We start from the raw sequence: 12,903 nt of genomic DNA, 5'->3' as shown, positions 1-12,903 counted from the left end.
AACCTAACTGCTGGCCTCCTCTCCCACATGAGGTTGGGGATGGAGTCCAGCTTGAGCATAGCTTGGCCTCCCTTATCTCTGGGACTTGCCTGCTGTTGGCAGGGACCATGAGCTGCTAATAACTAGCAAATGCTTTTCCCAACTTTCTTTTTTTAAATATGTGTTCTATTTTTTTAATATTTTAAAATTTGTTATTTTTTTACATTATAAAGTGGTTTGGGTTTTTTTGTTTTGTTTTAAGGGGATATTTTTTTGGCCACGCCACATGGCATGTGGGGTCCTAGTTCCCCGACCAGGGATGGAACCTGTGCCCCCTGCGCTGGAAGCTCAGAGTCTTGGCCACTGGACTGCCAGGGAAATCCTTTCCCAGCTTTCAAATGCACCTTTACCAGCCTAGCACTGTGGGTAAGGAACACAGTATGGACTCCCAGGGGCCCACCAGGCCTGTTTCAGAGAGCGCAGGTTGCAGATAGATACTGTGAAGGTAAAAATTGCCTGCTCCAGTTCCCAAGTAGGTCTTGGTATCTTCTGGCCAAAAAACAGTATGGGATAGCTCGATGGGTAAAATGAATAAAATTAATCTGGGAAACAAAAAAATTTTGGAAAACTAAAACAGATTTTTCCTAGGTGAAAGTGGCTCAGTTGTGTCCAAGTTTTTGTGACCCCATGGGCTGTATAGACTGGAATTCTCCAGGCCAGAATATTGGAGTGGGTAGCCTTTCCCTTCTCTGGGGGATCTTCCCACCCCAGGGATTGAACCCAGGTCTCCCGCATTATGGGCAGATTCTTTACCAGCTAAGCCACAAGGGAAGCCCTTTCCTAGGTACAGGGGGGCTAAGCTCTAGCCTACACCTATAAGAACAACCCTAAAGAATGCCGAGAAATAACAGATTAAGACATTGGATGAAATGCTTCATTTATACATGAGCTTAAAATTTAAAGCACATTTTCAAACAATGGTGCATCTTATTTATTATTTATGTACCCAAAATGAACACCACTGAAATAAATCCAAACAAAAACAAAGGAAATGCTGCTAATTATTCCCCTCTATTTACTGAGGATAATGCATCTTTTGGTGAGTGAAGAGTGATAAAAAACTAAACCAGCTTGGCCTGTCAGGGTGAATAGTTGCTGCCCAGTAGAAGAATTCGACCTTTAAACACAAAAATGATACCCTCCCCCCAAAAAACATTAAACTAAAGAGGCTGAGTTTCCAGAGAGATCTAAGGAAAAAAATGAAAAGGGTCCTTCAAACTGAACACCCATTTTGTATAAAATGGAAATGGCTCCAGAGAAATGCCCTGAGAGGTCTGTTCCCCACAGCCTTGGAAGGGGAAAAGAAAATGTGTATTCAAGCGCAGCAACAACAAAAGACTGTGTGCAGCAGCCAAGAGGCCGCCCAGGAACACCCAAGCTGGGAAGAGCTTAGATTCCGTGAGACGCTCTCTAATCTGCCCAACCCTCCTAGAAGGCAGGGAACCCCTGTGTCTGTCTTTACCTTTGTTTTCAATTCCTAACAGCAGTAGATGCGCAATGAATATGACAGTCCTGGTTCAAGAGCAAGGAAAATTCTGACGATGTGGCAATAATAACAAGAATGGTGATTTTTTAAAAACTTTTGTTAGAGAGGAGACTTCCCTGGCAGTTCAGTAGTTAAGACTCTTTCACCGCAGGGGACTTGGGTTTGATCCCTGGTCAGGGAACTAAGATCCCACATGCTGCATGGTCAAACAAATTATTTGTTTTTAACTGAAGTATAGTTAATTTACAATGTTGTGCTAGCTGCTGCTGTACAGCAATGTGAATCAGTTATACATATATCCACTCTTCTTTAGATTTTTTTCCCATATAGGTCATTATAGAGTATTGAGTAGACTTCCCTGTGCTATACAGTAGGTCCTTATTAGTTATCTATTTTATATATTAGTGCATATATGCCAATCCCAATCTCTCAATTTATCCCTCCCCCACTTTCACCCCTTTTGGTAACTGTAAATTCGTTTTCTCCATCTGTGACCCTATTTCTGTTTTGTAAATAAGTTCATTTGTACCGTTTTTTAGATTCCACATGTAAGTGATACATGATATTTGTCTTTCTCTGTCTGGCTTACTTCACTCAGTATGACAACCTCTAGGACCATCCATGTTGCTGCAAATGGCATTATTTTGGCAGTTAAGGGTGATTTAATGTTATTTAATTTCTATCTCATTTCCAGGCAGCGGGACTACAGTTCTATTTTCTATTTGTCTGCATTGTCTGAGTTGTTCACGAGTACATTTTTTGTAAAGAAAGAAATAAAATTATCTCCCCATTGGGACAAAGTAATTCTCTTAACCATCACTGCCAATTTCTTGACCCCTTTTGGAACAAGGTTGGGAATTCATTCTTCCATAGATTATAATTCAATATGAGGATGAAGTGAATGCCTTCACTCCATAAATATTTATTTAACACTGACTCGTGAAGGATCTAGGCAGGCATGGGGAATACGCATGCTCAGAAAACACCAGTTTCCAGCCTAAGATGGAGTCAGACATTAAGCACATACTTCCACTAACAAGGTCCAGTTCATCTGACAGCTGCAGAGGAGAAGGGGCCTGGAGCCAGGAGCCCCGTGTCTCCATCGTGTCTCCTGCGTGGGTCTCACGCCACTGCTTTCCTCTTGCTGTTACCCTCCCAGAAGGCCCTTCCCCCTTCTTGCACCTACTCAGACTTGACCTTGCTTCAGAATCCTCCTCAGCTCTCCAGGTTCTGCTCAAGGCCCCCCTGACTCCCGAGGCCCCCACTTCCTCCCTCCTCTCAGCATCTCTTTCCACCTGGGCTAAGTCAGATACTGCCTGGAGGGCCACACAACCCACAGTCATTACATTAGTCAGAGTTCTCCAGACAAACAGGACCAACAGAGTCCATCTATCCAGCTATCTATCTGCCTATCTATCTACAGAGTGAGACAGAGGAGAGAGGGACAGAAAGACATTTATTTTAAGGAATTGGTTCACACAATTGTGGAAAGGCAAGTCCAAAAGCTTCAGGGTAGGCCAGCAGGCTGGGGGCCCAGTAGAGAGTTTTAGTCCAAGTGCAGTCTGCCGCAGCTCTCCCTCTTGCTCAGGGGGACATCACTTTTCGTTCTGATTAAGACCTTCAGTAGATTAGACAGGGTCGACTCACATTATGGAGGGCAATCTGCTTTACTCCAAGTCCACTATTTTTAAACCTTCATCTCATCCAAGACACATCTGTACAGAAACATCCAGAATGTTTGACTAGGTATCTGGGCTCTGTGGCCCAGCCAAGTTGACCCAGACAATTAGCCATCACAGTACTCTTATTCCTCTAATTAGGGTCTAACATTTTGGAAGGCACAGGTCAGCTTCTACATGTCTGAGTCTGTGGGAACAGGGCCAAGCCCAGGGACTGCTGTCAATAAATCCACCAAGAATGGAAGAATGGAGCAATGATACCTGACAGACCCTCTGGAAGCCACCTCGTGCACCTTCTAGAAACAATAGCGGGTGTGTGACTGACATCTGCCTGATTTCCAGAGTACAAACCACGTAACTGCAGAGACACCAAAGCATAGCTTGATCCTTTCTCTGTTCTGAAAACAGCTCTTCAGACATCCTCAGTCATACCTCCCAGGAAAATAAAGACAGAGAACAACAACACAAAAGCATGTTGTGGCCTAGGGAGGAATTTCTGAACTTGGCCTCTGACTGTCTTGTTAGGACGTATTTCAGGCTTTACCTCTCTCCTAAATCGGTTACTAATTCAAGCTATGAGTCCAACCTCTTATGCCCCCACCTCCCCTCCACCAACTTTAATCAACCCGTTGGAGATAAACCAGGCTCAGAGGAGGGGCCTAGTGATTTCTCAGACAATTCACAGTCCAAGCTCAAATCTGCAATTCTAGACCTAGAATATAATTTCCAGACTTCCCCTTGGTACCTGAGCAGGCTGTTGCTCAGGCTGGAGGAGGAGGAAAGGCCTGGCCCAGATATCTCCAGCAACTGCAGAGGTGGTAGGTTCTCAAGCTATTTTTCAATGCCAGTCCTCATCTTCCTGTGCCCCACAATTATCCAGTCCCTTTTAAAATTCTGTCTTTCCGCATCTGTAAAAATCCTTTTCATTCCTCCTCAGTTCCAGCAGAAAAATGGGCAAAGGATAGGTACAGGCTGTTCAAAGAAAAAGAATACCAAATATCTCTTAGACAGATGAAAAGATGCTCGATTCTGCTTATAATAATATAAATGCAAATTTAAAGTACAAAGGGAATATACCAGATTGGCAAAGATCGGAAAGTAAGGTACACAGTCTGGAAAGATTGCAGGGAAGCAGGCACTGTGAACACAGTTGGGGCAAGGCTGACCTTTTCTGACCTCCTTGGAGAACAATTTGGTAAAACATCTCAAAATGCACCGGTTCAATGACCAAGCACTTCCACCTCCAGGTATTAATAGATGTACTTATACATTCATGCAAAATGACGTGTGCCCAAGAATATACATTGTGCTGTTGTTTGTAATAGATCTCAAAAGGTCTATTAACAGGGTTCCAGTGAAATAAATTATAGCCTATTGTACAGCCACTTAAGGAAATAAGGAAGGTCTGTGTGGACTGATGTGGAAAATTTCGCAGGGTATTAAGTGAAAAGAATAAGGAGGTTGCCAGTGCATGAGATGTGCTAGAATTTGTGTGTGGGAAGAATGCACATACATGCTGGGAAATGCATGGAGGACCCCTGGGGATATTGGTTGCAGGGATTTGGCAGCCAGAACCCAGCAGACTTGGGAACATCTGAGAAAAATAATGAGATTTACCTTTTTTCTTAATACTGTTATGGGTTGAATTGTGACTCCCAAAAGTTATTTGCAGAAGCCCTTATCCTCAGTATCTCAAAACAAGACCTTATTTGGTAACAGGGTCATTGCAGATGCAATTAGCTAAGATGAAGTCACAGGAGGAGCAGTGTGGGCCCCTAGTCCAATAGGCCATGTATCCTTATACAAAGGGAACATTTGGGCCCACACAGGCACACGGAAAACACTGATGATGAAGACAGAGATTGAAGTCATTCTCAGCAAATTGTTAGAAGCCAGGAGAGAGGCATGGGAACAGATTTTTTTCCCCTGCAGTTCTTAGGAGCTATCAACCCAGCAGACATCTTGATCTTGGACTTCTAGCTAGCAGATCTATGAGACAGTACATTTCCATTGTTCTAAACCATCCAGTTTCTAGTACTTTGTTACAGCAACCCTAGCAAATGAAAATAGTTTCCTTGGGTGCCCTTTGGAGATGTGTAAGCAGGCAAATGTATTACCCACTAAAAAATAATTTTTTTTCCAGTATAAATGTCCAAAGCTCCCTGAAGCCATCTCAGATTCATGTCTTGGTTGATTTCTGTCTTTCTAGCTCTTAGAACATTTTATTCTCTGCCACAGCATTTTTACTGTTTTGTTATGTGATTTAACTGTTCATGAGGTTCTCACCTACACAAAGGGGACTGAGCCCACATTTCATCCATCATTATGATCCTAGAGACTGGCCCTCAAGTGTTTGGTGGAGTGAATGAATACTTAGGTAACTAGGCATTTTTCACCCCCTTCCTCCATTTCTATTCTGTTTTTGGCTTGATTAAACTATCAGTTCATTGATGGTTAGAATAACATCACTGCAACCTGACCCTAAGATTTGGAGAATTTGATAGGTGAAAGGAAAAGAAAAAAAACTCATTTAAAAATACACTTAGGGGACGTCCCTGGTGATCCAGTGGCAAAAACTCCCACTCCCACTGCAGGGAGCCCAGGCTCTGCTCCTGGTCAGGGGACTAGATCCCACATGCCACAGCTGAGGTTCAGTGCAGTCGCTCAGTCGTGTCCAGCTCTTTGCAACCTCATGGACTGCAGCACGCCAGGCCTCCCTGTCCATCACCAACTCCCAGAGTTTATCCAAACTCGTGTCCATTGAGTCGGTGATGCCATCCAACCATCTCATCTTCTGTCATCCCCTTCTCCTCCTGCCTTCAATCTTTCCCAGCATCAGGGGTCTTTTCAAATGAGTCAGTTCTTTGCATCAGGTGGCCAAAGTACTGGAGTTACAGCTTCAGCATCAGTCCTTCCAATGAATATTCAGGACTGATTTCCTTTAGGATGGACTGGTTGGATCTCCTGGCAGTCCAAGGGACTCTCAAGAATCTTCTCCAATACCACAGTTCAAAAGCATCAATTCTTCAGCGCTCAGCTTTCTTTATAGTCCAACTCTCACACCTATACATGACTACTGGAAAAACCATAGCCTTGACTAGAAAGACTTTTGTTGGCAAAGTAATGTCTCTGCTATTTAATATGCTATCTAGGTTGGTCATAACTTTTCTTCCAAGAAAGAAAGTGACTTTTAATATCATGGCTGCAGTCACCATCTGCAATGATTTTGGAGCCCAAGAAGTTTGTCACTGTTTCCATTGTTTCCCCATCTATTTGCCATGAAGTGATGGGACCAGATGCCATGATCTTAGTTTTCTGAATGTTGAGTTTTAAGCCAACTTTTTCAGCTAAGGTTGGGCACAGCCAAATAAATAATAATAATAAAAACAATATACAGAAACTCAAAACACATTCAAGTGTTTAACTTCAAATGAATTGAGAGTTTAGTATTTTGCAAGGGAGATCAAACCGGTCAATCCTAAAGGAAATCAACTCTGAATACTCATTGGAAGGACTGATGCTGAAGCTGAAGCTCCAATACTTTGGCCACTTGATGCAAAGAGCCAACTCACTGGAAAAGACCCTGATGCTGGGAAAGATTGAGGGCAGGAGGAAAAGGGGGTGACAGAGGATGAGATGGTTGGTTAGCATCACTGACTCAATAGACAGTTTGCTCAATGAGTTTGAGCAAACTCTGGGAGATAGTGAAGGACAAGGAGGGAGGCCTGGTGTGCTGCAGTCCATGGGGTCACAAAGAGTTGGACACAATTTAGCAACTGAACAAGAACAAAGGAACTAATTCCTCAGACAAGGAAAGCTGATTTGGGACGATAAGGAATTAAGAAAGCCGTCCTGTCTGCATGGCTATTCTTAATGAGGGACAAGTGAAACAATCTGTTAATTATGCTCCAAAGGGTGGTTCTTGTTATGGATTACAGAAGCAACGTTTGGGACAGGCAATAGAGATTGAGAGTATGGATGCTATATCAGGTTCCTGCTGCTGCTGCTGCACGTCGCCTCAGTCGTGACCGACTCTGTGCGACCCCATAGACGGCAGCCCACCAGGCTCCTCCATCCATGGGATTTTCCAGGCAAGAGTATGGAGTGGGGTGCCATTGCCTTCTCCGATGTCAGGTTCCTGGGGCTGCCTTAACTAAGTACTACAAACTAGATGGCTTAAAACAACAGAAATTTACTGTCTCAGGACAGGATCCTTCCTTACCTCTCCCAGCTTCTGGTGTTTGCTGGCAGTCCTTGGCTTGTAGGGGTATCACTCCCATCGGTGCATCACATGGTGATTTCTCTGTGTGTTTGTGTCTGTGTATCCACATTTTTCTCCTCTTATAAGGACGCTTGTCATTGGATTAAGGGTTGCCTTAATCCCCTGACCTCATCTTAACTTGAATACATCTGCAAAGTAAGGTCACATTCCAAGGTTGTGGCTAGATATGAATTTGGGAGGAACACTATCCAAGCTGGGCTTCCCTGGTGGCTCAGTAGGTAAAGAAGCTGCCTGCAGTACAGGAGACACGGGTTTGATCGCTGGGTCTAGAAGATCCCCTGGAGAAGGAAATGGCAACCCACTCCAGTATTCTTGCAGGGGAAATCCCATGTACAGAGGAGCCTGGCCGGCTGTAGTCCATGGGGTTGCAAAAGTTGGACACAACTTATCAACCACCAACTACCACCTATCCAGCCCAGAACAGCTGCTCACCTGGGTCTCACTGAGGGTGGAGAAGCACAGGCTGTTGAATCAGACAGATTTCATTTCAAACCCTTATTCTACCTGCCGATCAACTATGTGAATATGTGCAAGTTACTCACCTTCTCTAAACCTGTGTCCTCCTCCATGCAATGGCCTTAATGCCTCCTAGAATCGCCGAGTGCAATAAATAAGATCAGGTCCTGGGGTGCTCAGCACCAGTGCCTGATATTTAAAAAAATTAGATTTTAACACTAGAGTCCCCATTTCCAAGGCTCCTGCCATCCTTTCAGGGAAGAACATAGACAGTTAAATAGCAAAACAGAATAGTTTATGATTAAAGGCCCAGCTGCCTGGAACAGGATGTACCTGCCTCAGGAGGTCAGAGAGCACAGGGCGGCTGGGCTGGAGCAGGCACAGACTTTAACTTTTAATAACAAACAGATGCAAAGTTAGTGCTGAAATCTGAAACTTTGAGCTAAACCATATTGATTTCCCCTCCCCCTCTGCAGGGCATATATCTAGAGCTTATTCTCGAGGTCTCTACAGCAGAACCAGACCAGGTATCTATTCCTCTCTCCCCTCTCTACCTCCTGCCTGTGGCCCCCTCCCAATGAACCTGACCATCAGGACATTCCAAGAGACCAGACCTTCCATCCTAATGGCCCTGGCCTCCCCTAGTCTAGGCTGCCCATAGTGGAAGGGTCCCCTTGGGAGGCCCTGGCTGGTGAAGCTGTGCACGGCTGCATGTGTTGATCTCTGAACACATCCCAAAGCAAACAAAAACAACTTGGGATAATCAGCATTTTGCACAGGTCAGGGAGAACTGGCTGTTCTACGCCAGCTCATGTGTTCCATTAGAAATGGATTAAATCATCCAGACATAGAGACCTTTCAGGTGACATTGTCATTTAGAACTCACCATTAGAGCTGGGCTTGAGTCCCTTCTCAGTGACCTGCACTATGAGTCAGCCAAGCGCGTCCACGCCGTTGACAGGACAGGCTGTGATCATCCACAGCCTTCCGCTGCTGCCCTGGTTTCCTTGGCGTTGAGAAGATTATATGCACAAAGCTCTGTTTCTGGATGTTAGTCACTCGGGCGTGCCTGACTCTTTGAGACCCCATGGACTGTAGCTCGCCAGGCTCCTCTGTCCATAGGGATTCTCCAGACAAGGATACCGGAGAGGGTTGCTATTTCCTTCTCCAGGGGATCTTTCCAGCCGAGGGATGGAACCCAGGTCTCCCACATTGCAGGCAAATTTTTTACCATCTTAGCTACTAGGGAAGGACAGGAACTAAATATTTTTTACCTTGGTGACTCGTGGAAAATAAGCCATCGATTCACTGACTGGATTTATCGAGTGCCTGGTTAGAAGCATAGGCTCTAGAGTCAATTGACTGAGTTCAAATCCCGCCTCTCCAAGTCATGAGCTTTGGGACACTGAGCAAGTTACCTAGTGTCTTTAAAACTTAATTGAGGAGAATCTTAGTAATAAGTATACATTAGGCCACTGGGAGGATTGTTTCAGGATTAGTTCCTTGAGAAGCAGATGGCGAGAGAGAAATTGGCCAACAGGATTTTATGAAGGGATCCTCCTAAGAGTAACACCAGTAAAAATGAGACCAGGAAGCATGACTGGGCAGAGGGAGAAGCTGAGCTGGGATGCAGTCCCAAGCAAATAGCAGCCCACCCCAGGGGCATGCTCTGGAGCTGGGAGAGCACGTTAGCAATGCCTTGAGTTGAACCCAAAGGACAGGGTCCTGATGCCCCTCAGTCAAACAGCCACCAGATCCTGGCTGCCCTGAGAAGGAGATGTGACCTTGGGCAAGACAACTTTCATCAGCTTAGTCAGTCTGCAAAGGACGCTGGTGATTGGTTTCCTACAATGTTCTTAACATCTAGATCCTTCATTCCTGCAAGGGGATTACATTCACTATCACAAAGATTAAATGAGATTATCCACATAAAGCTCATACCACAGTACTTGGCATTCAGTAAATGCTTGCCACTTGGCCACCATTACAATCATTGTTTTTACAACTTTTAATTGCCAGGCACTGTGCTCGAGGCTGGGGACTCAGTGTCGATTGAGATTCTGCTCCTAGGCTCAAGAAACTCAGTGCATAGCAAGTCAGACCATCAGGCAAGCAATTGCAATGCAGTGCACTTGATAGGGTGCCCCAGGATTTGTATGGGAGCATCTAGAAAGGACACATGATCCAGACTAGGAAGGCAAAGGAAAGTGATACCAAAGGTGATACCTGGAGATGGAGAGGAGTCAGCCAGGCAAAGAGTGTGGGACCTGTCAGCAGTGGCGAAGAAGGTTGAGGAGGTAGTGTGCTCATGATGTAGTCCAGCAGAGCCAGCAAAGAGTGGGCATCAGAGAGAGTGGAAGAAGGGTCTTTTACACACCAGGCCAATGAGTGTTGGATTTGGAGATAAAAAGGGCGATGGGGAGCCATTCAAGCATTCTAACCAGAGAGAGGACATGGCCCACTTGTGCTTGAAAATGGTCACTCTGGCCACCATTTGGGCAATGGATTGGACATGAACAACCTAAGAGGCTGTTTCTAGGGTCCACATGAGGGACAAGGATGACCTGGACTAGGCTGGTGGTACTGAAGAAAGAGAGGATACCCATAAACAATGAGTACCGAGGTGATGCCATCTACAGACTCGATGATGATTGGATGGAAAGAGAAAAACGGAAATTCAGGGTCATGCTTCTGATAGGCAAATGAACTGCAGAAGGCCTTGTGTCTTGGTCCATTCGAGCTACTATACCAGACTAATTCAGACTGGGGGTCTTATAAACAATAGAAATGTATTTCTCACAATTCTGGAGGCTGGAAATTCCAAGATCAAGGCACCAGCTGATTCAGTGTCTGGTAGGTGCCAGAGGACAGCCATCTCCTCACTGTGCCTTCACACGGTGGAAGCAAGCAGGGAGAGAGCTCTCTGGTTTTTTTTTTTTATAAGGGCATTAAACTCATTCATAAGGGCTCCATCCTCATGACCTAAGCATCTCCAAAAGGACCCACCTCCAAATGGCCTCACACTGGGGAATATGTTTCAATATATGAACTTCGGGGGACACAAATATTCAGTCTATAGCCCCTGGGGAATGAGTGTCATAAGATCTAGAAAAAGAAAAAGCCATCAAGAGTAGACATGTGCCTCATTATTCAGCATGGCTTAAAGGAGCTTCTTCTAGACAGTTCTCCAAGATTTATGACTCCATTGTAGACAAACCCACTTGAAACCCCTGATGGGCTATAACTCTCAGAAGCGGGTATGTTAATCCCAGAGGAAACTGTTTCCTCCCTGCTTCTCTAGCAAATCTAACAAAAAAGCAAACAAACGTTAACACTAGCAAAAAATGTTCCGTCTTTTTTTTGTTTGTTTGTTCCGTCTTTAAATGTAGTTGTAGTGAAATTGAGCAAAGGAAGAAAATACAAATAAACATTCAGTTTGGAATCAACCTTCAATAAACATCCATACTTATTGAATACGGACTCTAGGCCCAACCTTCTGTCAAGGCTTCAAAAATAAGGAAAAATATGAGAGCCACTGGGATTTCCCTGGCAATCCAGTGGTTATGACTCTGTACTTCCAATACAGGGGACACAGGTTTAAGCTCTGGTCAGTGAATTAAGATCCCACATGCCACCCAGTGCAACCAAAAGTAAAAATAAAAAAGAGGCCCACTGACTAGTGCACTTGAGGGCCCAGCTCTTTCAATAATAATACTTCTTACAGTAAATCGGTGCACTAGCATTTGGGTTTATATCTGAGTCTCTTGTGTATTTGGTGGTGACTTGAGTCCATTGTTGTTGTTGTTTAGTCACTAAGGCATGTCTGATTCTTTTGTGACCCCATGGACTGCAGCCTGCCAGGCTCCTCTGTCCATGGGATTTTCCAGGCAAGAAGACTGGAGTGGGTTGCCATTTCCTTCTCCAGGGGGAACTTCCTGACCCAGAGATCAAACCTGCATCTTCTTGTTGGGAGGTGGGTTCTTTACCTCTGTGCCACCTGGAAAGCCTGACCTAGTACAGGTGCTTAAACATCCCTGTGTTTTCACAAAGCTGAGTTTTTGTACTTTAAAGCTGATGAGTAGACCTATGTAAGTGAGACCCCCATTTCACTGAAAATGACTGGCAGGTCTCTTCAGCATTTCTTCCAAAAGGAGTAATTTGGGGGTGGGAAGAGACCCAAAAAAAAGTGTTTCTGAGGGTTCCAGAATATCCTCTGCATTTGAGTTGGAATATTGGGCCCAATATTACTTTAGCCCAAGGCACCTTCTCAAAAATGTTTCTGGGGAAGGGAATGAGCCTGCAGGCCTAAAAATCTAAAATGAGACCTCCCAACATACCACCTCTGGGGGCATACTCTCTCTCTCTCCCAGAGGAATTGAGGTGCTCGGTGGAGGTTACAAGTGTAAACACCATTTCATTAACCACACAAAAATTTTTCATAATTTGAATTCTTTCCTGCTTTCCAAAGGGCTTCCCAGGTGGCTCAGTGGGTAAAGAATCCGCCTACAATTCAAGAGACATGGGTTTGATCCCTAAGTCGGGAAGATACCCTGGAGAAGTAAACGGCAACCCACTCCTGTATTCTTCCCTGGACGGAGGAGCCTGGCGGGCTCCACAGGGTCGCTAAGAGTCGGAGGTGACTGAGCACGCATGACTTACACTACTTTCCAAATGAAGGTCAGATTAAGATAGCAAGAACCAACTTGCACCATCAACAAGCCCTAAACCCCAAAGAATGTTTTTTCTATAAAGTTCTTCACTGCAACGACAGAGTCTACATTTAAGACATGTGCTTCAGCAACATGCATGCGCTGATGCAATCTTTCTTTAGGATTCGAAAGAAACGCAGGTGAATTTCTATTTGTATTTCCATTTTTCTCCCTGGCTTGCTTCTGGTGTCGGATCAACATTCCAGAGCCCCGTCCGGACGGCCCTTAAGCCCATGGGAAAAAAGTGATTAA

Source organism: Bos mutus, chromosome 26 (assembly GCF_027580195.1).
Source record: "Bos mutus isolate GX-2022 chromosome 26, NWIPB_WYAK_1.1, whole genome shotgun sequence".
NCBI classification, from domain to species: Eukaryota; Metazoa; Chordata; class Mammalia; order Artiodactyla; family Bovidae; genus Bos; species Bos mutus.
The sequence above is the reverse complement of the archived record's forward strand: the minus strand, read 5'-3'. Positions refer to the sequence as shown.